Source organism: Pogoniulus pusillus, chromosome 2, assembly GCF_015220805.1.
Source record: "Pogoniulus pusillus isolate bPogPus1 chromosome 2, bPogPus1.pri, whole genome shotgun sequence".
NCBI lineage: Eukaryota > Metazoa > Chordata > Aves > Piciformes > Lybiidae > Pogoniulus > Pogoniulus pusillus.
In genome coordinates, this window is record NC_087265.1 from 46160600 (window position 1) to 46188466 (window position 27867).

A 27867-nucleotide genomic window follows, 5' to 3' on the forward strand; every position below is an offset into this window, starting at 1 on the left:
GTTTCAGCCAAAGTATTCTAAACATCCCCCTGTTTAATTTTTAAAATGCCAACTATACCAATTCAGGTATTTTTATTTTTTTTAACTGAGTAAGCCTGAAAAAAAAATGCTAATATAAAATAATGAAAGAAAAAAAAGTCAAGATATTGGCTGTAGGAGTGGATACAATGCCTGGTTGTAATTGAAAAGCTTAATATACATAATTAGGTACAGAATAAAGAATGAATATGGAAGCCTGTAGATAACGGTGCAAATAGGTAGAGAGGAAGGTATTGTCTCATGCAGCAGAATTGAGTTAAGCAAAGACAAAGCAATGCAGGAATTTCTTTTTCTTACATTAAACATTTCAGAAACCCTTCATACTCTTGTGGCAGGAAGGCAGGTTACTCTTCTGGTCAGCACTATCTCCACTGATTTCAGTATCATCACTTTTGATTCCACAGAATCAGGCAGGTCTGGAAGGGACCAGAAGGATCAGCCAGTTCCAACCCCCCTGCCATGGCCAGGGACACCCTACCCTAGAGCAGGCTGCACACAGCCTCATCCAGCCTCCAGGCATGGGGCCTCAACCATCTCCCTGGGCAACCCATTCCAGGCTCTCACTACTCTCATGCTCAACAACTTCCTCCTCACATCGAGGCTGAATCTCCCCACCTCCAGCTTTGCTCCATTTTCCCCAGTCCTGGCACTCCTTCATAGCCTAAAAAGTCCCTCCCCAGCTTTTTTGTAGCCCCCTTCAGATCCTGAAAGGCCGCAAGAAGGTCATCTGGGAGCCTCCTCTTCTGCAGCCTGCACAGCCCCAACTCTTTCAGTCTGTCCTCACAGCAGAGCTGCTGCAGCCCTCTCAGCATCCTCCTGGCCCTTCTCTGGACACACTCCAGCATCTCCACATCCCTCTTGTCATAGGGGCTCCAGAACTGGATGCAGTACTCCAGGTAGGGTCTCAGCAGAGCACAGTAGAGGGGGAGAATCACCTCCCTGGCCCTGCTGGCCACACGTCTCCTGATGCAGCCCAGGATCTGGTTGGCCCTCCTGGCTGCAAATGCTCACTGCTGGCTCATGTTGAGTTTCTCATCCACCAGCTTCCCAAGGTCCCTCTCCTGATGGCTGCTCTCCAGCCACTCACTGCCCAGCCTGGATTTGTGCTTGGCATTGCCTCGACCCAGCTGCAGGACTTTGCACTTGGTCTTGTCGAACCTCATGAGCTTGGCTTCCCAGCCTGTCCGGGTCCCTCTGGATGAATCCCTTCCCTCCAGCCTGTCTGCTGCACCACGCAGCTTGGTGTTGTCAGCAAACTTGCTGAGGGTGCACTCAATGCCTCTGTCCACTCGGCCTTACATTTCCCCTTTCTTGGCTTCAGAGCAATAACCATCAATTATGTGGCCACTAAAGATGACAGTTTTCACAAACATGAAGTGGCTGATGTCCTTTTTGTCTGCTGTATGTTATTACATCTTGGTCTGTCTTGGAAGTATGAGGCTGTGCAGCAGCCAGGAAGCCACCACCTCTGTCATGTCCTGGCTGCTGCAGGGGGCAGGGAATTTCCTGATGGAGGAGCAGATGTGCCTCCCTGGAGAGCAGCTGGCTCTTCCTGGGGAAAAAGACTTTTGCAATGAGGGGATAAGCTGGGCGGAAAACTCAGCCAGCAGGACTTGATCAGCAGGGAAGATGGATGAGAAAGGCAGAGAGATAATATCCAAGCAGTCCTTGGAGTGACAAAAAAGAGACTTTTGGACTCTAAGGACTCTCTAGAGTTTGAGGCTGAGAAGTTCCTGGTCTGAGCCCAAGCCTAGAGCAGTGGCTACCTGTCACAAGGCTGTGGTATACTCCTTCTGTGGGAAGGAGGTCGCTCTTAGCCAGGAGTCTTAACAAGCTGAGGCAAGTCCAGCTAATAACTCAGATTGAAGGTCTCATCTCAGAGGGTAGGAAAGATGTTCACTGCTTTGTAAGTGCAGATTTGATCAAATTATTCAGGTGTGAGTAAACTACTTCCTAGTTCATCAAGTGAAATTACTTGTTTGACTTCCATTTACAAATTGGAAGGATTTTTCAAACCAGCTTATGACACTACTTTGTATTGATTTGCCATTAAATACTTGGTATAGCTGTAAACTACACTCTGTGACCAGAAAGCGTCTCTGATTCTGTTAGTAGAGCACCACAGGCTACTTAAATATTTAATGAGTTTTTATTTTGCTGAAGATATGAGAATGAATCTGTCTGTTTCCAGATCCTTCTGCGTGCAGGTGGACACATTAAGCATCCTTGAATCATTCAGCCAACTGTTAGCAGACTTCTCCTCTACACTCGTTTTACACCAGGCTTCCATTTGCTTAACTGAGGGTGAGGCCACAAGCACCTGTGCATATGCCATTAACAAAAGGAGGCACAATGATTAATGCAGACAAACACCTGAGACTTTGCTTGTAGTCTGCTGAACTGAGCTGCCTTAGATTTGAGCAGATTTGGACTCTGTGTAAGCGCAAGACCCGACGGCTGCTCTGATGCTGCTTTGCCTATTGCACCGCTGGTGAGTGGCATTTGCTTTAGCATTTCCTATCAGCAAAATTGGCAGGCTGTTTGAAATCAATTCTAGGCAATCTGACACAGCTTCTAATTGAGCAGCCTTCTAGCTGCAGCATAGGAAAAAGAAGATTTTTTAGGTTGATTCTTGTAATGACACTCACCATATTTCCCTATCATATTATCCTCTCCAATGTAAATATAAAACAATATGCCTCTTCCAACTTAGTTGATTCTATGATTCTATAATGAAATATGATATCAAAGAATCAAGCAGGTTGGAAGAGACCTCCAAGATCATCCAATATAATATAATATAATATAATATAATATAATATAATATAATATAATATAATATAATATAATATAATATGATATCCTATAATAGCATATCATAGAATCAGTCAGGTTGGAAGAGAACTCCAAGATCATCTAATCTAATATATTATTGTATGATATCATATAATAGCATATAATAGAATCAACCAGGTTGGAAGAGACCTCCAAGATCAGCCAGTCCAACCTAGCACTCAGCCCTGGCCAATCAACCAGACCATGGCACTAAGTGCCTCATTCAGGCTTGGCTTCAACACCTCCAGGGATGGTGACTCCACCACCTCCCTGGGCAGCCCATTCCAACACCAGTCACTCTCTGCCAACAACTTCCTCCTAACATCCAGCCTAGACCTCCCCCACCACAACCTCAGACTGTGTCCTCTTGTTCTGTTGCTGGTTGCCTGGCAGAAGAGACTAACCCCACCTGGCTACCACCTCCCTTCAGGTAGTTGTAGACAGCAATGTGGTCTGCCCTGAGCCTCCTCTTCTTCAGGCTGCACACCCCCAGCTCCCTCAGCCTCCCCTCATAGGCTTTGTGTTTCAGGCCCCTCACCAGCTTTGTTGCCCTTCTCTGGACACATTCCAGTATCTCAACATCTCTCTTGAATTGAGGGGCCCAGAACTGGACACAGCACTCAAGGTGTGGCCTGACCAGTGTTGAGTACAGGGGCAGAATAACCTCCTTTGTCCTTCTGGCCACACTGTTCCTGATACAGTGTGATACAGATATAATCTAATGAAATGTAACATAATACAGTGCAATTTAACATAATATAATTACTTGTGACTATGTAAAAACTTCTGCCCAAATCAAAGTCAATGAGAATACATCACTGAGGGCATAAGCAAACATGTCAATACAGTATCAATGGATAAGGTACAGGCAGTACATTCACCCTCAGTGTTCAGGATGTCTTGTAAATAAATGTTCCTTCCCCCCTCCCCCTTTTCTTTTCCTTCACCAGCACCAAAACAGTAGTGCTTTTCCCAGAAACCTGATTTTGAGTGTTCTTGTCAATTCATGTCTTTCTCTATTCTTTCACAGCTGCTGCCGTGTCTTGAGACCTACCAAATCTGGTATGGCTCTCTTTGCTCTCTCCCTTGGTTAGTCTCAGGTCATTACTTCTCTGGGTGTGGAATCCCTTAATCCCCCAGCTCTCAGGTCAGGCCCTGTATTGTAGTCTTGTGAGTAACCAACCAGTGACTACTCTTGCAGGTCCAGGCATGGGCCTTCATTTATCTTTGGCAGCCTGGAACAGTAGCTCTCATTAAAATGACCCCCAAGCGACTTTCCAGCATACCAAAGCAAAAAGCAGGGGGTCTACACCCACATCCACATACCAAAGTTTTTCTGTTTGTCCAGTTCATTCAGCACCACCTTGTTCTTCACATCTGAGTCGGGAGGAGCAGCTTGCTTTGCTTTGCAGGCTATTCTGACTGCTGCTGAATTTCCCAGCTTTTGCTCGCTCTGGAGAGCCTTTTCTACTTCACTGCAAAACCCTTTCCTGTCTGTAGGACAGGAGCTTTTAACAGAGCAGCGTTCTCTGATCTTTGTGTTCTCAGGCTTAGACACGAGGAGTCTCTCTTTCTAGCTCTAAACCCCGTGCCAGTGTTTTGAGGGATATTCCTTATCTGGGCCATTCTTTCATCTTTCCTGTCCAACTCTTTCACAAACCCTTTGTGGCTTCCTTTGATTGAACTCAGTTCATTCAGGTTAAGCAGTAGCAGAAATCTGAACAGGAAAAAGCCACATTTAATATTCATAGGAGGATACAAGTTTATTTTTCCAATTTGTCACCCTTTTCCTTCCAAAGTGGCCAACTTACTACTTGGTGGTGCAACAGGCACCTGTTTATTTGCTTTCTAGGGTTTTTGGTCATATGTCAGGCACAAAATAGTGATAATCCAGGCATACTTATTATCTTTTTTGATTATATGAGGCCTCAGGTTCAGCTGGAGAGCTGCACATATTTGCCAGGAAAGTACACTTTAAGGATGTACATACACAGATGTGCACATGAAGAGCAGGATGCTGGGAGAAGGCTTAGTTAATGACTATTTATTGCTGAGATATATGGAGAGTGTATGAAATTCACTGGGAAAAAAATGTGTATGTATAAATTAGGAGCTTTAAATTTCTCTTTCTAGCTTCAGTATGCACTGTGTCCAGTTCTGGGCTCCTCCATTCAAGAGAGATGTTGAGATACTGGAATGTGTCCAGAGAAGGGCAACAAAGCTGGTGAGAGGCCTGGAACACAAAACCTGTGAGGAGAGGCTGAGGGAGCTGGGGGTGTGCAGCCTGCAGAAGAGGAGGCTCAGGGCAGAGCTCATTGCTGTCTGCAACTCCCTGAAGGGAGGCTGTAGCCAGGTGGGGTTGGTCTCTTCTGCCAGGCAACCAGCAACAGAAGAAGGGGACACAGTCTCAGGTTGTGGCGGGGGAGGTTAGGAGGAAGTTGTTGTCAGAGAGAGTGATTGGCATTGGAATGGGCTGCCCAGGGAGGTGGTGGAGTCACCATCCCTGGAGGTGTTCAAGACAAGCCTGGATGAGGCACTTAGTGCCATGGTCTAGTCAGCCAGGTCTGGGTGCTAAGTTGGACTGGGTGATCTTGGAGGTCTCTTCCAACCTGGTTGATTCTATGAAAGTATATAAAAATAAAATCTCCTTTAATTTACTCTGCTTGCAGGACATAGATTGTCCTGCTGACTTCACCATGATAGCTTCTCTTTCCTTTTTCCCTGTTGCAATAGCTTGGCAGTGAAAGTGCAGTGAAATGAGCCTAAGTGACAGCTCAAGACAGGGAGGAAAAACTAATATACACTGTGGAGAGTGGGTTCCAGACGAGTCGGTGACGTCACTTGGAGGTGCACCATCTGAGTGTCAGAGCTGTCATGATTCATTCCCCACATATCACATCTGCTCTGTTTTGGTGTGGAGCAGGAGCTCGTTACCTGAGGTATTCAAATCAAAGATCCCTTTCATTTGTCTGCATTCATTCAAGTGTGTTTTGAGGGGACTGAAACCAGCGATGTTTGTAGCCACCAGTCATCACCTGGGTTGTGTGTGTGGACTGTGTGACCCAGCAATATGAGTGGCTGTCAAATCTTCTAACACACTCTCTTTTTTGCCTCTCCTGAACTGCTGGTCTTTGTGAGCATCCACTCTACTTGTTATCTGAAACCAGGGTATAAAGCCTGTGTCATGTATACAACAGTCTTTGGTAGTCAGTCACATCTCCTCCTTTAGGCCATTGTCTTTTTAGCCTGACTGAAGCATCCTGCTACCACACACAGGAGCAGGAGAAACCCTGCTTCTTTCTTCCCCCCCCCCCCCCCCCTCTTCTGCCTATTTTCTTCCTTTGTTTAGTTCAAAGAGAACTCAGTGTTAGATGAATGACAACGTGTAGTGAAATGCTGTTAAGTATATGGGATTCCAAACATTAAAATAACTCTGCTTCAATGGTATAGCTTTTCATCACAGATTGTCTGAAAGCCCAGAGAATTTAGCTACACAATGTCTGGACAGGATACTTCTGTTCACTGAGATATAATAAGAGCTCATTAGGGATGAGCCACCAAAAAGACAAGGTGGGGGCTGTGGCACCACAACTATGTTAAAAGCTAGATCCACTCTCACATTAGAGTACTGGAAAGTATCAGAGAGGAAATATCACAGTTACCACTCTCACAGCTTGATTGTTGTCACTTTGAGCTGATGCAGTTGTCCACAGTCAACTACAATTCACAAGGGCACAGCTATGTTGGTATGTTGCCAGGTTTAGTGTAGTGCTTTGTCCTGTTTCCCTTTTTCTAATAGCTTTATGTGATATTTTCTGGGATTCTGAGCCATCCAGAGTCAGTGATTAGTCATGAAGCTGTCTCAGTTGCTTGCAGGGGGAAAGGCTAGGACCTCCTTGCTATAGCAGTTACTCTAAAAAGGACTCTGCCCTCCTCTTTCCAGCCAGTTCCTTCTTTGTCTACATGAAACCATGAAAGCCCAGCTGTTGTCATAGGCTGGACCTTTTGGACAACATAAGACATTAATTATTGCTGCACTCTAAATCTCCTCATTCTGAAAAAGTATCTGTGGGACAGATACTCTTTTAAGTCATCTGGCACCAGATAAGGGTAGGCCAGTGCGTGTTTTTCTGCTACATGTGGCTGTATCTTTGTCAGGTCAGATTTTTGATCACAGAATCAGCCAGGTTGGAAGAGACCTCTGAGATCATCGAGTCCAACCTAGCACCCAGCCCTCTCCAGTCAACTAGACCATGGCAATAAGTGCCTCATCCAGGCTTTGCTTCAACACCTCCAGGGACAGTGACTCCACCACCTCCCTGGGCAGCCCATTCCAATGCCAATCACTCTCTCTGCCAACAACTTCCTCCTAACATCCAGCCTAGACCTCCCCTGCCACAACTTGAGACTGTGTCTCCTTGTTCTGTTGCTGGTTTCCTGGCAGAAGAGACCAAACCCACCTGCCTACAGCCTCCTTTCAAGTAGTTGTAGATAGCAAAGAGGTCACCCCTGAGCCTTCTCTTCTCCAGACTAAACACCCTCGGTTTGCTCTCAGCTTCTCCTCACAGAGCTGTGCTCCAGGCCTCTCACCAGACATGTTCCAGTATCTCAGCATCTGTCTTGAATTGAGGAGCCCAGAACTGGACACAGCACTCAAGGTGTGTCCTGACCAGTGTTGAGCACAGGGGCAGAATAACCTCCTTTGTCCTACTGGCCACACTGTTCCTGATCCAGGTTGGACTGGATGATCTTGGAGGTCTCTTCCAACCTGGTTGATTCTGTGATTCTATGACTGTTGAGTGGATGTTGCTGATGGGACAGAGGAAGATTTCATTCTTTCATCTTCACTGCCAAGAACTTTCCCCTGATGGGCAGTATCCACAGGAAGATAGAGGGAATGAACAGGAGAGCAGTGACTGTTGAGTGAATGTTGCTGATGGGACAGAGGGAGATTTCATTCTTTCATCTTCACTGCCAAGAACTTTCCACTGATGGGCAGTGCTGCAAGCCCTCTGATGCAGATTTTCCCAAGAAACACCCACTCCTAAGCTAATTTTTTTTCACTTTTATAATTTCTCACCCAGTTTCTGTTCAGCCAATTCCAAATACACTAGAATAAGATTTTTTTCTGTATCTTCATTAACGTGAAATGTGTTGACATTTTAAATTCAATCCTACTGTCATATTTAAGGAACATATGGAAAAGAGTCTGTACAGATTAATCTAAGGAGTGTTTTATTGTGGCTTTCCTTAAGTGAGCTGGTTAAATTATGGTTAGATATGTCCTGACTTGAGATGTGTTGAAACTGCAGGGAAGTGCTTTCAAAGAGATGTTAAATAGCAGAATACAATCATATATTGGGGCTCTTGACCAGAAAGGGAAATATGATACAGTGACTAAGTAGTCTCTCATATATTTGTCTCTTTTGTTGTGTTTATACTTATGAAAAACCAGCAAGATACCTGAAGGGAGGCTGTAGCCAGGTGAGGTTGGGCTCTTCTGCCAAGCAACCAGCAACAGAACAGAGGGACACAGTCTCAAGTTGTGCCAGGAGAGGTCTAGGCTGGATATTAGGAGGAAGTTCATCACAAAGAGAGTGATTGGCATTGGCATGGGCTGCTCAGGGAGGTGGTGGAGTCATTGTCCCTAGAGGTGTCCAAGAACAGCCTGGATGAGGCACTTGGTGCCATGGTTGTATTGTATTATATTAAATTGGATTATCTTGGAGGTCTCTTCCAACCTGGTTGATTTTATATGATATTGTACAATATTTTATTATATTATATTGGATGATCTTGGAGGTCTCTTCCAATCTGGTTGATTCTATGATATATAATGCTGCCATCCAGATCATTTACATATATATATGGCCCAGGATTGCTGAGAAGGTTTCAGAGAAATATTCAGCTGAAGAAAGGAAAAAAGGAGAACATAAATGAAGTGAGAGATTTTCAAAGAGCATCCCAACTCTGAAAAGGAATAGTTCAGGAAAAAAAATGATGTGAAGTGAGTGCTTCACCTCAGTATTGCACCTCCCATTTCTAGACTGTTGCTAGTGAAAACCATAGCATTACCTCTTTATAAAGCTTTTAGAGGTGTCCACTTTTTGTTCCAGATTAGGAGGAAGTTCTTCACAGAGAGAGTGATTTCCCATAGGAATGGGCTGCCTGGGGAGGTGATGGAGGCACCATCCCTGGAGATGTTCAAGCAAAGCCTGGATGAGGCACTTAGTGCCATGGTCTGGTTGACTGGATAGGGCTGGGGATAGATTGGACTGGGTGATCTTGGAAGTCTCTTCCAACCTGGTTGATTCTATGATGATGATTCTATGATTAGGAAAGCATGAGAAGAGCATCTTCCAAAAAAGCCACTGCTGTTAGTTTAAATAGTAGAACAGATTAGGACAAGAATTTGAAAGCCTTCTTTAAAGTTGTTGAGCCATGCAAGCAGCTTGGCTATGTTTTCTGTGAAGCCATGGCTCTGTTGTCTGCCTTAATTTAGTCTCTCTACAGATTAAATTTAAAAGCTTCCTGTTACCAGGAACACTGTATGCTTTATGCCCATGGATAAGTAAAGCATACCAACACTGGAAGAATGAACAAATTAACAGACAGCCTGGAGCAACGAGTAACTTGAACTGTCTTGACGATAAAAAAAGTAGGAAGGGAAGTTTAAGTGCAGTTCTTATCTATTCACAAAGCCTGGCAAAGATAATAAATTCATAAACTCTTAAATTCTAGGTGGAGCTCTTAGAAGAATAGATAAGGAAGACACATAGTGTACAAATCTTGGGAATCCCAGAGGAGAAGGAAGGTAAGAGGCTACCATATATCCTACATTATGCTATGAAGAGCAACTCATTGTATATTGAGAGCTTATCATGTTGCTGTGAAAAGGGCACCAGTGACTGCAGAACTGCTCTCCTAAAGTTAATGGACTTGGGGGGAGGGGTCAAGGTGAGAGTATTTTTGCCTGCACAAAGCATCAAGGACATTTAGCTTAATAAGTGGCAAATTTCTGTGTCCTCCTCTCCCCCATCCCCAACTACTGGGCTGTGCACTCAGCAAAATTGTGCTCTTCAGTGCCCAGAAAACACACTTTCCAAGAAAATAAGTGCTATCAGTGTACTCTGGCTAAGTTGTAAGTCAAATAGCCCTGCAAAATGTACTTATGCTGCACACTGTTGAAGGCAAAATATATGTGTATGAGAGAGTGAGAAAGGGAAAATTCTACAGCTGAAGGCTGCATGAGTGGATACTATGATTTCAGTGGGCTTTATTGTACTGTAGTGACCATGACTGTACATTAAAGCTCCTGTCATGTTATAAATGGTAGCTGGATTACATATTCAGATGTCCATCCTGAAGCAGGTTGTGATGGCAAAGTGGAGGGGATGGATCTCAAGGGAAGCTATCCTTCCCCCATACTCAGCACTGGTCAGGCCACACCTTGAGTGCTGTGTCCAGTTCTGGGCTCCGCAATTCAAGAGAGATGTTGAGATACTGAAATGTATCCAGAGAAGAGCAACAAAGCTGGCGAGGGGCCTGGAGCACAGCCCTGTGAGGAGGGGCTGAGGGAGCTGGGGGTGTGCAGCCTGCAGAAGAGGAGGCTCAAGGCAGACCTCATTGCTGTCTGCAACTACCTGAAGGGAGGCTGTAGCCAGGTGGGGGTTGGTGTCTTCTGCCAGGCAACCAGCAACAGAACAAGGGGACACAGTGTCTCCTCATGGGGTTTATGTTCCAGGCCCTTCACCAGCCTTGTTGCCTTGTTGTACACATCTACCAAAGGAATAGGAGAAGAAGAGCCGAGGCTTTGTGGGGTTCAGACAAAAGAACATAGATCCTTTTCCCTTTGCATCAAGTGATCCAGGGAAATTAAATTGTGCTCTCAGTGCATGAGGGAGTTCCTGTCCAGAATGGATCACAGCATGATGGTGGCTGTAAGGAGGTTTTCTCTTATTTCCAGAAGGTGTTTAAGGCCAGGTTGGATGGGGCTCTGGCCATCCTGATCTAGGGTAGGGTGTCCCTGCCCATGGCAGGGGGGTTGGAACTGGCTGATCCTTGTGGTCCTATCCAACCCTGACTGATTCTGCGATTCTGTGAAATAAGAGCAGGTCTTTCAGAACTGTTAGTTTAATACTAAGAAGGACAACAAATTAACTCTTTGCAACCAACAAGCTTGTCATTTCACAATTAGTATTTGAAAGTGAGCCATAAAGGTCACATTCCTCCTGTAGTTATTTCTCAGGCTGGAGTATAAAGCACCATACACAAGCCATTTCATCGGCACAGCCCTGGCAAGTGTTTCTGGTTCTCTTAAAATTCATCTTTTTGTGTCTCAATTTGCAGCAAAAAGGGCAGTCTGTCCTGCTGGCACACATGATTTCCATGCTTTTTTAAACAGAACTTCTTCACAGCTGACTTGGTGTTTGCATTCCACATGCCAGCAATGCCTTCACTTAAGCGTGTGAGCGGAGTAACAATAACATACACAATGCAGGATGTCACTTAGTAATATATCATGGTGTAAAAGAAGATTAATGTCATCATCCAGGTAAGGGATGGGATTTGCCTAATATAAGAAGTGCAATCATTTAAAAACATGGAAAGAAGAAGAGTGATGATGAAATCTGAGCGAGCAGGAAGCATGTAAAGGACAAGAAGCCCATTACAGATGTCCCTCTTTAGTAATGTCTGCCACTGGTTTAGATTTCTAACTATAATGGGGAAAAAAAAACACTAGCAGAAAACTGGTGACTTGGCAGACACCTGCTGCAGACCATGACAATGCTGGTCAGGCCACACCTTGAGTGCTGTGTCCAGTTCTGGGCTCCTCAATTCAAGAGAGATCTTGAGATGCTGGAACGTATCTAGAGATGGGTGACAAAGCTGGTGAGGGGCCTGGAGCACAGCCCTGTGAGGAGAGGCTGAGGGAGCTAGGGGTGTGCAGCCTGCAGAAGAGGAGGCTCATGGTCTAATAGATTACATAGGGCTGGGTGATAGGTTGGAGTGGAGGATCTTGGAGGTCTCTTCCAACCTAGTTGATTCTATGATTCTATGACTGGCCATGAAGTATGGCTTTTCAAGTGCAATCATGGAGCCTTGTTCCAGACTCAGTGTTGCTCTAAGAGCAGAGAGAGTACCACTTTTCTGGAAAGGCCTCTGAAGCAGGAAAAAAATAAAGCAGGATATCTCATCACATATACTTCCTACAAAAATGGGAAATCCACTAAATCCTATTCAAATACTAGACATTCCCACTGGCCTTCCTTCTGGAGTCAATCATAGAACCAACCAGGTTGGAAGAGACCTCCAAGATCATCCAGTCCAATCTAGCACCCAGCCCTATCCAGTCAACCAGACCATGGCACTAAGTGCCTCATCCAGGCTTTGCTTCAACACCTCCAGGGATGGTGACTCCACCACCTCTCTGGGCAGCCCATTCCAAAGGCAAATCACTCTCTCTGCCAACAACTTCCTCCTAACATCCAGCCTAGACCTCCCCTGGCACAACTTGAGACTGTGTCCCCTTCTTCTGTTGCTGGTTGCCTGGGACAAGAGACCAAATCCCCACCTGGCTACAGCCTCCCTTCAGATAGTTGTAGCCAGCAATGAGCTCTGCCCTGAGCCTTCTCTTCTGCAGGCTGCACAATCCCAGCTCCCTCAGCCTCTCCTCATAGGATTTGTGCTCCAGGCCCTTCACCAGTCTTATTGTCCTTCTCTGGACAGGTTCCAGCACCTCAACATCTCTCTTGAATTGAGGAGCCCAGAACTGGACACAGCACTCAAGGTGTGGCCTGACCAGTGTTGAGTACAGGGGAATAATAACCTCCCTTGTCCTGCTGGCCACACTGTAATTGATTAATTTATTTTCTGTCTATATTAGTAAGTAAGTTGCTGCTATTCTTGGTGCTGTCAGCCTCAAACCATTCTCAGACATCTACTCTCTTTTTATCTGAAGACTCCAAAGGTATCTTTTGAAAGGTACAGGTGGCAATGAGTGAGCCAAGGTATTGTGTGCCAACAATCCCAGAGACAAATTGAATTATCATCATCCTACTTGGTCAACAACATCTGCTCAATTCACATCATAGGCCAACATCATATATTGGACACCAAAATGCACAACTTAAGGGTACATTTTTTTGCATCTTTAAAAATCATACAATAGAGATTTATGCCCATATGAAGGTATCAAATCCCTGACATAATTTTCCCAAATGTACATAGAATTCTTTGGGAAGTAGAAAATAAACTCCAGAAAAGAGGTAAGAAACTCCTTCAGAGCAAACAATGAAGCCTTTTCATTTCAGAGGCTATTTCTGCTCCCAAAGGCAATAGGGATTTGATGGACCTGGCAGACTTCACTCCCAATCCAAGTTCCTATTACAGACAAAACCCTGCTGGCTAAGCCTTTCTTTCATACTCAACAAATTCACAGGATCACAGGATGTTAGGGGTTGGAAGGGACCCAAGGAGATCATCCAGTCCAACCCCCCTGCTAGAGCAGAACCACACAATCTAGCACAGATCACAGAGGAACACATCCAAACAGGCTTTGAAAGTCTCCAGAGAAGGAGACTCCACAACCTCTGTGGGAAGCCTGTTCCAGTGCTCTCTGACCCTCAGAGTAAAGAAGTTCCTCCTTGTGTTGAGCTGGAGCCTCTTTTGCTGCAACTTACACCCATTGCTCCTTGTCCTATCCCAGGGAGCAGTGAGCAGAGCCTGTCCCCGCACTCCTGGCCAACCTTCAGATATTTATAGACATTTATCAAATCCCCTCTCAGTCTTCTCTTCTCCAGACTAAAAAGCCACAGGTCTCTTATCCTCTCTTCATAAGGCAGTGCTCCAGTCTCCTAATCAACCTTGAAGCCTTCCACTAGACCCTCTCCAGCAGATCCCTGTCCCTCTTAAACTGAAGAGCCCAAAACTGAAGGCGGTCTTCAAGATGAGGTCTCAGCAGGGCAGAGTAGAGGGGGAAGAGAGCCTCCCTTGATCTGCTGGACTCACTCTTCCTAATACACCCCAGGATCTCATTGGCCTTCTTGGCCACAAGGGCACATTGCTGTGCCGTGGGTAACTTGTTACCCACCAGCACTCCCAGGTCCCTCTCCGCAGAGCTGCTCTCCAGCAGATCACCTCCCAGCCTGTACTGGTGCAGTTTGTTATTCCTCCCCAGATGCAGGACTCTGCAGTTGTCCTTATTGAACCTCATTTGGTTCCTCTGTGCCCAGATCTCAGTCTGTCCAGGTCTCACTGGATGGCTGCACAATCTTCAGCTGTATCAGCCAAGCCTCCCAGCTTGGTGTCATCAGCAAACTCGCTGAGCAGACACTCTGTGCCCTCATCAGTTTCATTGATGAAGATGTTGAGCAGGACTAGACCCAGCGCTGATCCCTGGGCTGAGTGCCAGCACAGCCTCTCATCCAAATTTGGTAGTTGAACACAGGAAGAAAAGTGATTTTCAGGTGAATGTGTAGCTAACATTTCTCCTCTATAAGTCTCTAGATTTTTTTCTCACACACTAAGCAAGAGGAGCAGCATCAGTCCCTGAGGTATCTTCTCTGTGTAAGGGACCAATGACTCCTCATTATCTTCTGAGTTCTCACAGAAGAGGAGGAATGAAGCAACTCAAGAGGTATTCTGTGTTGCTGGTAACTAGAGTTCTCTCAACAAAACACCAGAATCAGATGTCTCAAGAGGTAGTGGTTAACCAAAAATAATTTGCATTACAATTTCCTTTTGACCCATAGCCTGGGCTCCTGCATATCATGGATTACAACATGACTTGTCAGGATGACATAAATATAAAGTCATTAGAGTTTTTCTTCAGTGAATTTGCTGGGGGAAAAAAATGTGTATTAGGTCAGAGCAATCAAAGAAATCAGTGCATAAATTTATACATCAGCAGCTTTAGTTTTGAACTGAACACTGATCTTAGAGAAGGTTGTCATGACAGAGCAGCTGAAATTCAGGTATTTGCCCTATGAGATACTACTTGATTTTATAAGAATGCAAAGCTTTCAGATGACAACAGAGCAATTTGATTAGAAGTGTCCTTAAAGCAATCACAAACCAATTCAGTGCTTGGGTAAGTGAAGGCAAACAGGATGCATGAAGTTGTCAGTTGTCACAAATTATTCTGTCATTGGGATTTTTAAAGCTGTTAGCAAGGAGCTGTGGTCTACCTTCGACACATAACTTGTCCTTCTAGGCATTCTCCAGCAATTGATGGCCTATTTCCCCTGTGTCACCAGCACAGGCCACCTGGAATTCTGTAGTGAGAAGGTCCAAGAGGTCATCCCTTCTCTACAATCAGCATTGGTCAGTGTTTCAACAAGTTCCAGATATGGCTTAGTAATTCCTCATTATTATCTTTTCCATTTTCACAGAATCACAGAATTTCTTACATTGGAAAATACCTTCAAGTCCAATCAGTAGTTTCACACTGACAAGTCCTTGACTAAACCAAATCCCTCAGCACAACATCTCATCACTATTAATCACTATGGTTGCAAAGGATCACCAGGATCAGCCAGTCCAAATTTTGATTGCCTTTCTCTGCTTGGTCTTTCCCTCTTGCATCTTTCTTTATGATTTATTGTCTTAGCTACCTTTAGCCTGGAGAAGAGGAGGCTCAGGGGTGATCTTATTACTGTCTACAACTACCTGAAGGGGCATTGTAGCCAGGTGGGGGGTGGCCTTTTCTCCCAGGCAACCAGCAATAGAACAAGGGGACACAGTCTCAAGTTGTGCCAGGGTAGGTATAGGCTGGATATTAGGAAGAAGTTCTTCACAGAGAGAGTGATTTCCCATTGGAATGGGCTGCCCAGGGAGGTGGTGGAGGCACCGTCCCTGGGGGTCTTCAAGAAAAGACTGGATGGGGCACTTGGTGCCATGGTCTAGTTGATTGGTTAGGGCTGGGTGATAGGTTGGACTGGATGATCTTGGAGGTCTCTTCCAACCTGGTTGATTCTATGATTCTATGATTCTATGGCTAAATACTTTATATAAATCCACAGTAACATCCATTTTGCTTTCTTCTTTTCACCAGTCAGTAAGAGAATACTTTCTAGTGCTCCCCAATCTCATCACAGCCTTGCTCCTGTAAGTAAAATTAAGGCTCAATCCCTTTAACATGTTCTAGTCTTCCTAAGAGAGCTTTCCTGTGCCTCAGGGTTATGTCTGATTTGCCATCACAGCTTGTACTTTTCATAAAGTCACTTCAAGTTCAGATGATGAAGCTATGATTTGATGAGGTATTTGTTCCAGGGAAATGATGATATTGAATATATCTCATATATATGTATCGATGATCTATCTACCTACCTACCTATCTCATATATATGAGATATATATATTAGGAGGAAGTTGTTGGCAGAGAGAGTGATTGGCATTGGAATGGGCTGCCATGAGAGGTGGTGGAGTCTCTGTTCTTGGAGGTGTTCAAGCAAAGCCTGGATGAGGCACTTAGTGTCGTGGTCTAGTTGACTGGATAGGGCTGGGTGCTAGGTTGGACTGGATGAGCTTGGAGGTCTCCTCCAACCTGGCTGATTCTATGCTATATATCCATCTATATATGTCAGGACAAAGTCACAGTTTTTTAATAATCATTTGGTGCTTCCCATAGTTATGCTTGAAGTTGTTTTGGGGTGAGCTTTGGTGTGTTTGTAGAAGTGAGCTACTGAATGTAACCAGAGGTTTTAAACAAAAGACAAATGCAAATAAAATATTTGCTGTGAAATGGCAAATAAAAAATGGGACAACTTCTAAATCCTTTATGCAAGTTATTTGCTTAAAAACTCAGTAAAGATTTTCAGATTTGGCACAGTGTGATCAATTAGTCTAATTCCTTGCCTTTCAGGCAACCAGCAATAGAACAAGGGGACACAGTCTCAAGTTGAGCTGCAGGAAGTATAGGCTAGATGTTAGGAGGAAGTTGTTGGCAGAGAGAGTGATTTACCTTTGGAATGGGCTGCCCAGGGAGGTGGTGGAGTCACCGTCCCTGGAGATGTTGAAGCAAAGCCTGGATGAGGCACTTAGTGCCATGGTCTAGTTGACTGGCTAGGGCTGGGTGCTAGGTTGGACTGGATGATCTTGGAGGTCTCTTCCAACTTGGTTGATTCTATGATATGATATTCTATGATATGATATCTCATTGCCTGCTTTGGGCAATGGGTTGAGCTAGAAACTTCCACATATAAATTGTCCTGTGTTCCTTTTGTGACTTTGTTGATGAGACAGAGCAGTTGATGGAGATCTCTGTAATACCTGAAATGGATTTGCTGGCCCTATGCTTTTGCGATTGCTAAGAGATACTGCAGTGCTCACAGGGGAACTTGGAAAGGGTGTTTTATTACAACTAACCCACTCATGCTGCCAGGTTTCTGCTTAGTTCTATTTCTCATTATCAGTGTAAGAAGATCTTAATGAGTCACAGAGCTGACTGGGAATTTTTGATACCACTTTTTTGGTAGCAAAATCTGGAAGTATGTCACTTTCAGTTACACTTTTTATTGAGCGATTATAGCACTACAATTGCCTAGAGTTAGAAAATAATTTTCTCTCCTAATCATGATTTTCCCAACAAGGTCTTAGTTTCATTCTGTAGAAGTACAAAAGCAAATGAGGAACCATTTTAAATTTTAATGAAGAGAAATGCCCTTCTTCCTAGGAGTTCATCTGCTTCTATACCTGATGTCTCAGCTAAGTGGCCAGTTTCATCCTGCATTACAGTACTGTCATTACCAAAAGGTTCAAAGGCTTCAGCTGTCCCAGGCAGCACAGCACTTACACTGTAGGTTTCTCAAGGAATTTTCTTCATTTGAGCTACAGAGGTAGTTACTATTGGCTCTGGTTTCTTTGGATAGCCTGTGGTTTACTATTGTGACATCTTGCACTTGATAAAGCATAGAATCATGGAATCAACCAGGTGGGAAGAGACCTCCAAGATCATCCAGTCCAACCTAGCACCCAGCCCAAACTGTCACCCAGCCCTGTCCAATCAACCAGACCATGGCACTGAGTGCCTCAGCCAGGCTTTTCTTGAACACCTCCAGCTACAGCAACTCCACCACCTCCCTGGGCAGCCCATTCCAATGCCAATCACTCTCTCTGCCAACAACTTCCTCCTAACATCCAGCCTATACTTCCCACAGCACAGCTTGAGACTGCATCCCCTTGATCTTTTGCTGGTTGCCTGGCAGAAGACACCAACCCCCACCTGGCTACTGCCTGCCTTCAGGTAGTTGTAGACAGCAATAAGATCAGCCCTGAGCCTTCTCTCCTCCAGGCTGCACACCCCCAGCTCTCTCAGCCTCTCCTCACAGGGCTGTGCTCCAGGCCCCTCACCAGCTTTGTTGCCCTTCTCTGGACATGCTCTAGTATCTCAACATCTCTCTTGAATGAGGAGCCTGGAACTGGATATAGTACTCAAGATGTGACCTGACCAGTGTTGAGTACAGGGGCAGAATAACCTCCCTTGTCCTGCTGGCCACACTGTTCTTGATCCAGGCCAGGATGCCACTGTCTCTCTTGCCCACCTGGGCACACTGCTGGCTCATGTTCAGCTACTCTCTACCAGTACCCTGAGGTCTCTTTCTGCCTGACTGCTCTCCAGCCACTCTGTCCCTATCCTGTAGTGCTGCCTGGGGGGAGGGGGGGTTTGTTGTGGCAGGGTTGTGTAGAACCCTGCACTTGGCCCTGTTCAGTCTCATCACATCGGCCTCTGCCCACCCATCCAGCCTGGCCATGTCCCTCTGCAGGGCTCTCCTACCCTCCAATGGAATTAGACATAAGCAGAATTCAACATTAAGAATTTATTTCAAATCTTTCTAAAAAACTAAGAAGTCAAAAGTCTTTGGAAGTTCTGGAGATGTGGATACTTAGGTGATGCAAACTAGTATCATTTAAAGTTTCTAAAGATACAGCAGATTATCTGAGCATCTAATTTGAGCAAACATTAAATGTTCTCCACAGGCAAATTCGCTCCCCCTGCCCACAGAGGGGGGGAAAAAGTGTCAGGTTCCAAAGCAAAAAGTTGTATCTAGTACACGATTTTTGTCTACAGTTGCATTCTAATACAAATAACTAGTTTGATTTTATACCCCTAGGCAAACACATTTAACAGCAGTGCACTGGCCAAGAGCTCAGTTCCACGTTCTGTGCTGGGTTATAAGGTTTTTAAGAATATACAAAGTGCTCACTTGTGGATTCAATCATGGCAACGTGCCTAGGAGCAGCACTGCAGTCTCTCCAGAGCAAACGTAAATGATTTAGTGTAAAATTTATACTAGAGCACAAATGAAAACTAGGAGAAAAATGTCAATAAAATTGCAAGGGAGAAGTAAAGACCCTCAGAGCACTTTGAAACATTAGCAATCTTATCCAGGAGAAATTGCAGTATATGCACACTTCCGCAGCATGAAAGGTCATGAATCTGCCTTCCACACTCAGCTGAGCTATTATATTGAGTAAGAAAATGTGCCCTGGCTGCAGTCGTGCTTGTGTACATCCCTATGTGCTTCCTCCAGGGAATGCTGGGAAAGTGGATGGCTGCAGTACATTCTCCCTCACCTGTGTAGCCTTGCTAATCACAGTTCTTATTTGCCAGGAAAACAAAGAAAGTTGTGTTCTTCAGTAACGTCAGAAGCGCTTTGAGCGCGTCAAAAGTAGTGCCAAACTGAGCTGAAGTTGTGATTCAATGCTCCCTTGAACCAGGATGCACATTCTGGCCAGCCTGATCTAGGGTAGGGTGTACCTGCCCATGGGATGATCTAGCCTGGAGAAGAGGAGGCTCAGTGGGGACCTCATTGCTGTCTACAAATACCTGAAGGGAGGCTGTTGCCAGGTAGGGGTTGGTCTCTTCTGCCAGGCAAGCAGCAACAGAACAAGGGGACACAGTCTCAAGTTGTGCCGGGGGAGGTCTAGGCTGGATGTTAGGAGGAAGTTGTTGGCAGAGAGAGTGATTGGCATTGGAATGGGCTGCCCAGGGAGGTGGTGGAGTCACCGTGCCTGGAGGTGTTCAGGAAAAGCCTGGCTGAGGCACTTAGTGCCATGGTCTGGTTGATTGGATAGGGCTGGGTGCTAGGTTAGACTGGATGATCTTGGATATTTCTTCCAACCTGGTGGATTCTATTATACTCTAGTGCTGAATGTATGACTGCTAAAAACAGTGATAAGTACAGAGCTCTGTTTCTTTCTGGATCAAAACCTGTCTGCCGCAATCTGATCTTTCTCAACCATCCTTATCACTCATGACTGTAGAACTATTTTACCCTATGTAAACTTCAGACTTTTGAAACAAACTCAATGAGGCATAGGAGGCTGTGATGAAATGAGCTCTGCTATTCGTAAAAAGATGAGTAGAAAGAATGAACACAGTCATCTCCTCCTTTGAGATCTACCCTAATAGTCTCCAATTTGTTAATATCATCCTGTCAATAAGTCTTCTTCAAAGGTAATTTTTTTTTTTCAAGCTGATACAGGACTTAAAATTTTATATTTGACTTAAATTAAGGGAGACTTAAAGACCAACATGTATTTAAACCGTGGTAGCCATGGAATAGAATCATAGAGTCAACCAGGTTGGAAGAGACCTCCAAGATCATCCAGTCCAACCTATCCCCCTCATCCAGGCTTTGCTTGAACACCTCCAGGGACGGTGACTCCACCACCAAACTGGGCAGCCCATTCCAATGGCAAATCACTCTCTCTGGGCAGAACTTCCTAACATCCAGCCTGTACTTCCCCCAGCACAACCTGCGACTGTGTCCCCTTGTTCTATTGCTGGTTTCCTGGGAGAAGAGACCAACCCCACCTGGCTAAAACCTCCCTTCAGGTAGTTGTAGACAGCAATGAGGTCACCCCTGAGCTTCCTCTTCTCCAGGCTAAACAACCTCAGCTCCCTCTGCCTCTCCTCATAGGGTTTGTGTTCCAGGCCCCTCACCAGCTTCATACTTGTGCATGTGTCTCACTCCCTAAAACTCAAACCACAGACCATTTAGTAACACTGCATCCTTCACTTCTTTCTTGAGGAAGACATTTTATGTTCTGAGGCAAGAAGCAGCATATGCATATCTTCCTGTATAACCTTTAATGAGGTTTTTAACCAGAAGGGTTCTCTCAGATAGTGGCAAGCAAAAACAGAATTCTAGAGTTTTATACAGTTTTGGTCAACAAAAAAAAATCATTTTTTCCATAGCTCCATCACAGAAAAATTAGGGAACCCCCTCCACCTGTTCTAAGAAAATAAGAATCTGATAAGGAGGAAAGAGAAATGCTGGACTGAGCTAAGGGCTGAGCAGGGCTTGGGAGCAGGAGCTGCTCATTATAGACAATAACTGGCTTTCCAGAGCTGGAGAAGACAAGACCTTGGCATTCTTCATGGGGAACTGGATAGAGACTCTGGATTCTGTGGTCCAGTAATTATGAAGGGAGGCTGTAGAACACATTTCTGATAGTGGCAACTTTAGATCGTGTTGGGTTTTGCCCAGCTTCTTGGATCTGCAGACTTGGTCTAACCCAGCTAATCTCACACATTCCTCAGTTTAACTTAGGTAAAAAGGAATTACTTGTATGTTCAGTAGCCTATCTAGAAGGAAAACTATAAAGGGCATTGTGAAGAATTCTGCTTAATTGAAACTACCATGTCAAATCACTAAACAGTGGCTAATTTGGCAAGAGTTTAACCCAGGGAATTTCATGAAGTTCTTCCTAGTACTTAAAATGGAAGAAAGGCATTAACAGAGGAAATTAGTCTGGGATAAAAAGAAAGGGGGCTGCATAATATCAGAATGGTTAAAAGGAAAGGAAAAACATGATGGAAAATGATTTTGTTTAAAAGCTGGCATTTGGTATTTTCAAAGGGCAAAATGTACTTTTTTTTTTGGGTGTTTTATGACAAATGAATGTAAAAATGTGTATGCCTCGTGGCCTAGAGGACAAAACAGTAGGATCAATGTTCTTTTTGTACTCTATGAAGCTTGAGATTAAAGTCCCCACTGATAAACTGAACATTCTTTAAAAGTGACCAGAAGCAAACAGTGTCTATTTGCTGCTACTTTATTAGAAAGATACCACTGAGAATAGCTGAGAATACTATTTGATCTTAAACAGGTTGACCAAATTATTGCAGTTGGCTCCAGTACATGAGATGCTTTCTGCAAATTATTGTTTCTGGTTATAAACCTTTATAATATCTCAAAATGAATTATGTATGTATTTCATGTTTTCTTTTCTTTTATCAGCCTTGATGTTCTCATTTCAAGTTTCACCCTAGCCTCCTAATAATGCAATATTGAGGCCATTCAGACACTAATTATGCCTCCATGGCTTTCTTGAAATGACTAAATCAGCATCAGTTCTATAATTATCATTAGCAAGTTTGTATCTGTGCCTCACATCACATGAAAAGCACAACTTTAAATGATTTATGAATATATGCATCTATAGCATCAAACGTGCACCTCCTAATAGTATATGTACAAGAGGCAGAGGTACTTCAGACATATACACACCTGTATATCTCTTCTCATCTTTGCAGAGCTCTGCTGTGTACATCACACTAACACAGCCTGATTGTATAAAAGCTAATATAATATTGTTTATAGAGAGATGTATGTATGAGATGCCCTCAAAATATCCATGTTTAAGGATCCTGACCATTTAAATAGCACAAAAGGTAAGCAGGTGTTTAAGACTAGCTTTCAGACTTGATAAACATAAAGAAAATGAGGAAATCATCTAAAAGTCTAGCAGGAATGAGTGACAGGACAGAAAGAAGTACATAAGTGCAATTCCTCTATATTTTCATTGTTTCTCCCTTTGAATTATTGACGTTGCCAGTAGTCATTTGCCAAGAAAACAAATCAAGATACATATACTGTAGTGTTGTAGCTCTATATGTTTGTAAACTGTTTACTCTGCATAATGCTTCTATTTCAAGTAAAAGGGAAAAAAAAAAGTATCATACATGCAATCAACCAGGTTGGAAGAGACCGCCAAGATCATCCAGTCCAACCTAGCACCCAGCCCTAGCCAGTCAACTGGACCACGACACTAAGTGCCTCATCCAATCTTTTCTTGAACACCTCCAGCCACAGTGACTCCACCACCTCCCTGGGCAGCCCATTCCAATGGCAATCACTCTCTCTGCCAACAACTTCCTCCTAACATCCAGCCTAGACGTCCCCCAGCACAATTTGAGACTCTGTCCCCTTGTTCTGTTGCTGGGTGCCTGGGAGAAGATAAACCAAATAATTTTCCTACTTTTTTTTTTTACTAATAATAAAGACATAAAGAATAATGACCATCCAACATAAAAATCATACAGAAAGAGCTTGTAGACATCTGAGTCAGTTATACCCTGCACACTTGGGAGCTGCAAAACAGAAGTAGATATATGCAACACAACCTCTTGTGAGATGGAACAGCACCTGACAGCCCAGTTTGGTCTCTGAATTTCTCACCTCTCTCTTCTCTCCCACTACAGATTCTTTGTTTTGTATGAAAAGTTATGCTGATCACTGGTATTTTATGACCTACATTATTACCCTCTAGGTAGCAGAATGATAGTGCCAAACTAATTATTGCATTGTCTAATTTTAAATCCAGGTCTAGCGAGATTAACAACTTGCACATTAATTCTGAGCATCCACAGCGTGCCTAACATAATGCACTTTTGAATGAAAGAAACTTGCTCTGAAAACTTTTACACTTTTGTCTGGCTCACCAGTTAATGTGAATTATGACAGCTCCACTGACTTTGACAGAATGATGCCAATTTCCCCACCTGGATGATTTGGCTTTTATTTATTTATTTATTTATTTAAAATCAGGAAATGATTCTTGTTTCTGCCATGTAAATATCAGAGAGGAAAACACGGATTTCATTTCACTTATAAACATAAGAGCTCTGATGAAGTTCAACAAGGACAAGGGTAGAGTCTTGCATCTGAGGAGGAATAATAAACTGCACTAGTACAGGCTAGGAGATGATCTGCTGGAAAGCAGTTCTGTGGAGAGGGACCTGGGGGTCCTGGTGGATAGCAACCATGGCACAGCAATGTGCCCTTGTGGACAGGAAGGCCAATGGGATCCTGGGGTGTATTAGGAAGAGTGAGTCCAGCAGATCAAGGGATGTTCTCTTCCCATTCTACTCTGCCCTGGTGAGACCTCATCTTGAATACTGCCTTTAGTTTTGGGCTCCTCAGATGAAGAGGGACAGGGATCTGCTGGAGAGGGTCCAGCAGAGGACTAGGAGGATGATGAGGAAACTGGAGGGCATGGCTTATGAGGAGAGGCTGAGGGACGTGGGGCAGCTTAGTCTAGAGAAGAAAAGACTTAGAGGGGATTTGATAAATGTTTGTAAGTATCTGAGGGCTGGCCAGGAGGGGAGGACAGGCTCTGCTTACTGCTTCCTGGGATAGGACAAGGAGGAATGGGTGTAAATTGCAGCAAAAGAGGTTCTGCTTCAACACAAGGGGGAAACTTCTTTACTGTAAGGGTCAGAGAGCACTGGAACAGGCTTCCCAGAGAGGCTGTGTGGTCTCCTTCTCTGGAGACTTTCAAGTCCTGTCTGGATGTGTTCCTCTGTGATCTGTGTTAGATCCAATCAATCAGACCATGGCACTAAGTGCCTCATCCAGGATTTTCTTCAGCACTTCCAGGGACGGTGACTCCACCACCTCCCTGGGCAGCCCATTCCAATGCCAATCACTCTGTCAAGAACTTCCTCCTAACATCCAGCCTTGACTTCCCCAGGCACAACTTGAGACTGTGTCCCCTTGTTCTCTTGCTGCTTGCCTGGCAGAAGAGACTGACCACCAACCTGGCTACAGCCTCCCTTCAGGTATTTGTAGACAGCAATGAGGTCACCCCTGAGCCTCCTCTTCTCCAGGCTAAACAACCCAATCAAGAAGGCACTTAAGTGTGCGCTTAATTTTGTGCACATGAGTAATCACATTACAGTAAATGGAACTTGAATGCTCAAAGTTAAGCACACACTTAAGTGCTTTGCTGGATCAGGGCCAGGGCATGACAACTTGCAGGTCATCCTTGCTGCACAGTAAGATCACAAACCTTAAACATTGTGTAGAAACCTCTCCACTTCAACAGCACCAAAGGAAAGGCCAAAAATACAGTCATGCACAGCTGCTGCATTCTTTTCTTCTGTGATAAGTCACTAAACTGGCAGCAGTACTTATGATATAGCAAATTACCAATACAATAAATTCTCTTAATAAGGATCCATAAAATTACAATTTATTTTAAAGATTATCGTTTGTAATTCTATTCTCCTAAGACCATTAGACATATGGGTCTTGTTAATTTAAAAGACCTGCTAACAGTTCTCACAAAAGAATTTATTCAAGACCTTGACCTTAAATTGATACAATTGCACAACTTAATCAGAATTAAATATGAGTGCAAGTACGATACGATATTATCGTGGGGGTCAGCATAGCCCTTCAGTAGCCACACAGAGGTTGCTATTAATACCATGGCCTTGTGTGTCTGTGATTCTGATTTGGGGAGTCTAATACTCTTAGTTGGAAGGTTTGATTAAATATTTTCTGCCAGTTATTACACCAAAAGAAAAAATGAGGAGGGAGATTGTAGATGATATTTCTTCATTATGTACAACTGATTGGCTAGGGCTGGGTGATAGAGACTGGATGATCTTGGAGGTCTCTTCCAACATAATTGATTCTATGATTCTATGATTTGGAGACTTCTAAAATAAGAACAAAGCGACCCAGTCTCAAGGTGTATTGAGGGAGGTCTAGGCTGGATGTTAGGAGGGTGTTCTTGCCAGAGAGAGTGATTGGCATTGGAATGGGCTGCCCAGGGAGGTGGTGGAGTCAGTGTCCCTGGAGATGTTGAAGCAAAGCCTGGATGAGGCACTTAGTGCCATGGTCTGGTTGATTGGACAGGGATGGGGGATAGGTTGAACTGGATGATCTTGGAGGTCTCTTCCAACCTGGTTGATTCTCTGATTAAGGCACATAAACATTGCATTCTTAAAGATAAATTCCTAGGAAGAATGGTTAAAAATGTTTCCCTTGTTTGAAAATCTTTAGAGCATGAAAAGCTTTAAAGATGACTGCACAGAGAAATCAATAATGTTGTTTCATGACTTAAATGCACCCTCATCAACACTAAAGACAATGTTTAAAACAACAAGAGTCATAAACATTGTCTTAATTTCACTATTAAAAAAACATATTCTGTGAAGATCAATAACATGGTTTAGGAGTGTTACTCAGAGCAAGGTATTTGTCTAAGAGGAAAGGAACTTTTACTCATCAAAAGAGAAAAAAAAAAAGCAGGTAAAAGTCTGTTCCTAAAGCAACAGCAATAATCTCTGTAGATCTTTTTTATCAGACACACAGATCCTACAGCATGCAATCCACTAGGCAAACTTTCTGTGCACATGTGAGATTTTGGACAATTTCAATGTTCTGCTCAATGTTTTTCTTTCTTTTCATTCCAAAGTTTATTCTATTCAATGTAAGGTAAATTAGACACTTTATAATGTACATTTGGAAATGAGATACAAAATGTTTCTGAAAATACCATAGAGTAGGCTTAACATGAGCCAGCAGTGTGCCCAGGTGGCCAGGAGAGCCAATGGCATCCTGGCCTGGATTAGGAACAGTGTGGCCAGTGGGATGTGGAAGGTTATTCTTCCTTTGTATTTAACACTGGGCAATGAAGATAGTGAGAGGCCTGGAAGACAGCTCTGTGAGGAGAAGCAGAGGGAGATGGGGTTGTTTATCCTGGAGAAGAGGAGGCTCAGGAGTGACCTCATTGCTGTCTACAACTACCTGAAGGGAGGCTGTAGCCAGGTGGGGTTGGTCTCTTCTGCCAGGCAACCAGCAATAGAACAAGGGGACACAGTCTCAAGTTGTGCTGGGGGAAGTATAGGCTGGATGTTAGGAGGAAGTTGTTGTCAGAGAGAGTGATTGGCATTGGAATGGGCTGCCCAGGGAGGTGGTGGAGTTGCCACCCCTGGAAGTGTTCAAGCAAAGCCTGGATGAGGCACTTAGTGCCATGGTCTAGTTGATTGGCCAGGGCTGGGTGCTAGGTTAGTATGGATGATCTTGGAGGTCTCTTCCAACCTGGTTGATTCTATGATTCTATGATTCCATAAAATGCTTTGAAAAAGCATGTGGGAATAAACCACACTTTTGTAAGCATACTACTGTTTAGTTTTCACTATTTCATTTCCCCTCCAAAATAAATTGATACTTTCCTTCTAGGCACTGACTAAATAAAGCTATTAATTATGAAGCATTAAGTAAAATCCATTTTCATTACTGGTAATCATTAGTTATAGGCTCTTTCACAGGATATTTAGAGTCAAGTTTTCATTGTGAGACATTTTTTCCCTGTTGCCTGTAACTTTGTCAAACCACTGGGCAGCAATTTTCACGCCAAATATCTGCCTTGGGCTATTCTTTCAAAACTTTCAGCAAATACAGTCAGCTGTTTCTCAGAATGCACTGAGGGAAAACATGTTTTGCTCATGTTAAGAATATTTTGAAATATTTTGTTCACTACTTGCTTGTAGTGGGACTCAGAGCTCCAAAAAGGATATTCCTTTTTCACCAACCTACGAAGATCTTCCTGAGATAGGAGAAATCTGAACCTCTGTTAAATTGTTTGCATACTTAGTTTAGGAGCTTCATCAAAGATTGTGTCTGCAGTGGATGTATTCTTTCCAGGGGCTTGCAGATGTGAGCAGGACTGCTCTCAGATTTCTCTTTTCATTTGCCAGTCATGCTAACTACAAGAATAAAGGTGTCTATGGGCATTTCGTGGCCTGCTTCTTGGAAGTCACCCGACAACATGGAATGAGACCAGAATGCAGAAAAGAGACACAATTAAGGGACAGAAAAAAAAAGGGAAGGAAAATATGTCTGAGCACAGGAAAAAGGCACAAGTCATAGAATCATAGAATCAGTCAGGGTTGGAAGGGACCACAAGGAT

General features: G+C 44.0%; 1 long non-coding RNA gene across 1 annotated transcript in view; it reads left to right on the plus strand.

Annotated features, from left to right (window-relative positions):
- The first annotated feature begins 2451 nt into the window (after positions 1–2451).
- Positions 2452–27867, plus strand: part of LOC135188215 (uncharacterized) — a 30996-nt gene continuing 5580 nt past the window's right edge. Inside the window, exons 1-2 of the long non-coding RNA XR_010307613.1 lie at positions 2452–2530; positions 9616–9688. This is a non-coding gene — a long non-coding RNA (uncharacterized LOC135188215). The remainder of the gene's footprint in view (positions 2531–9615; positions 9689–27867) is intronic.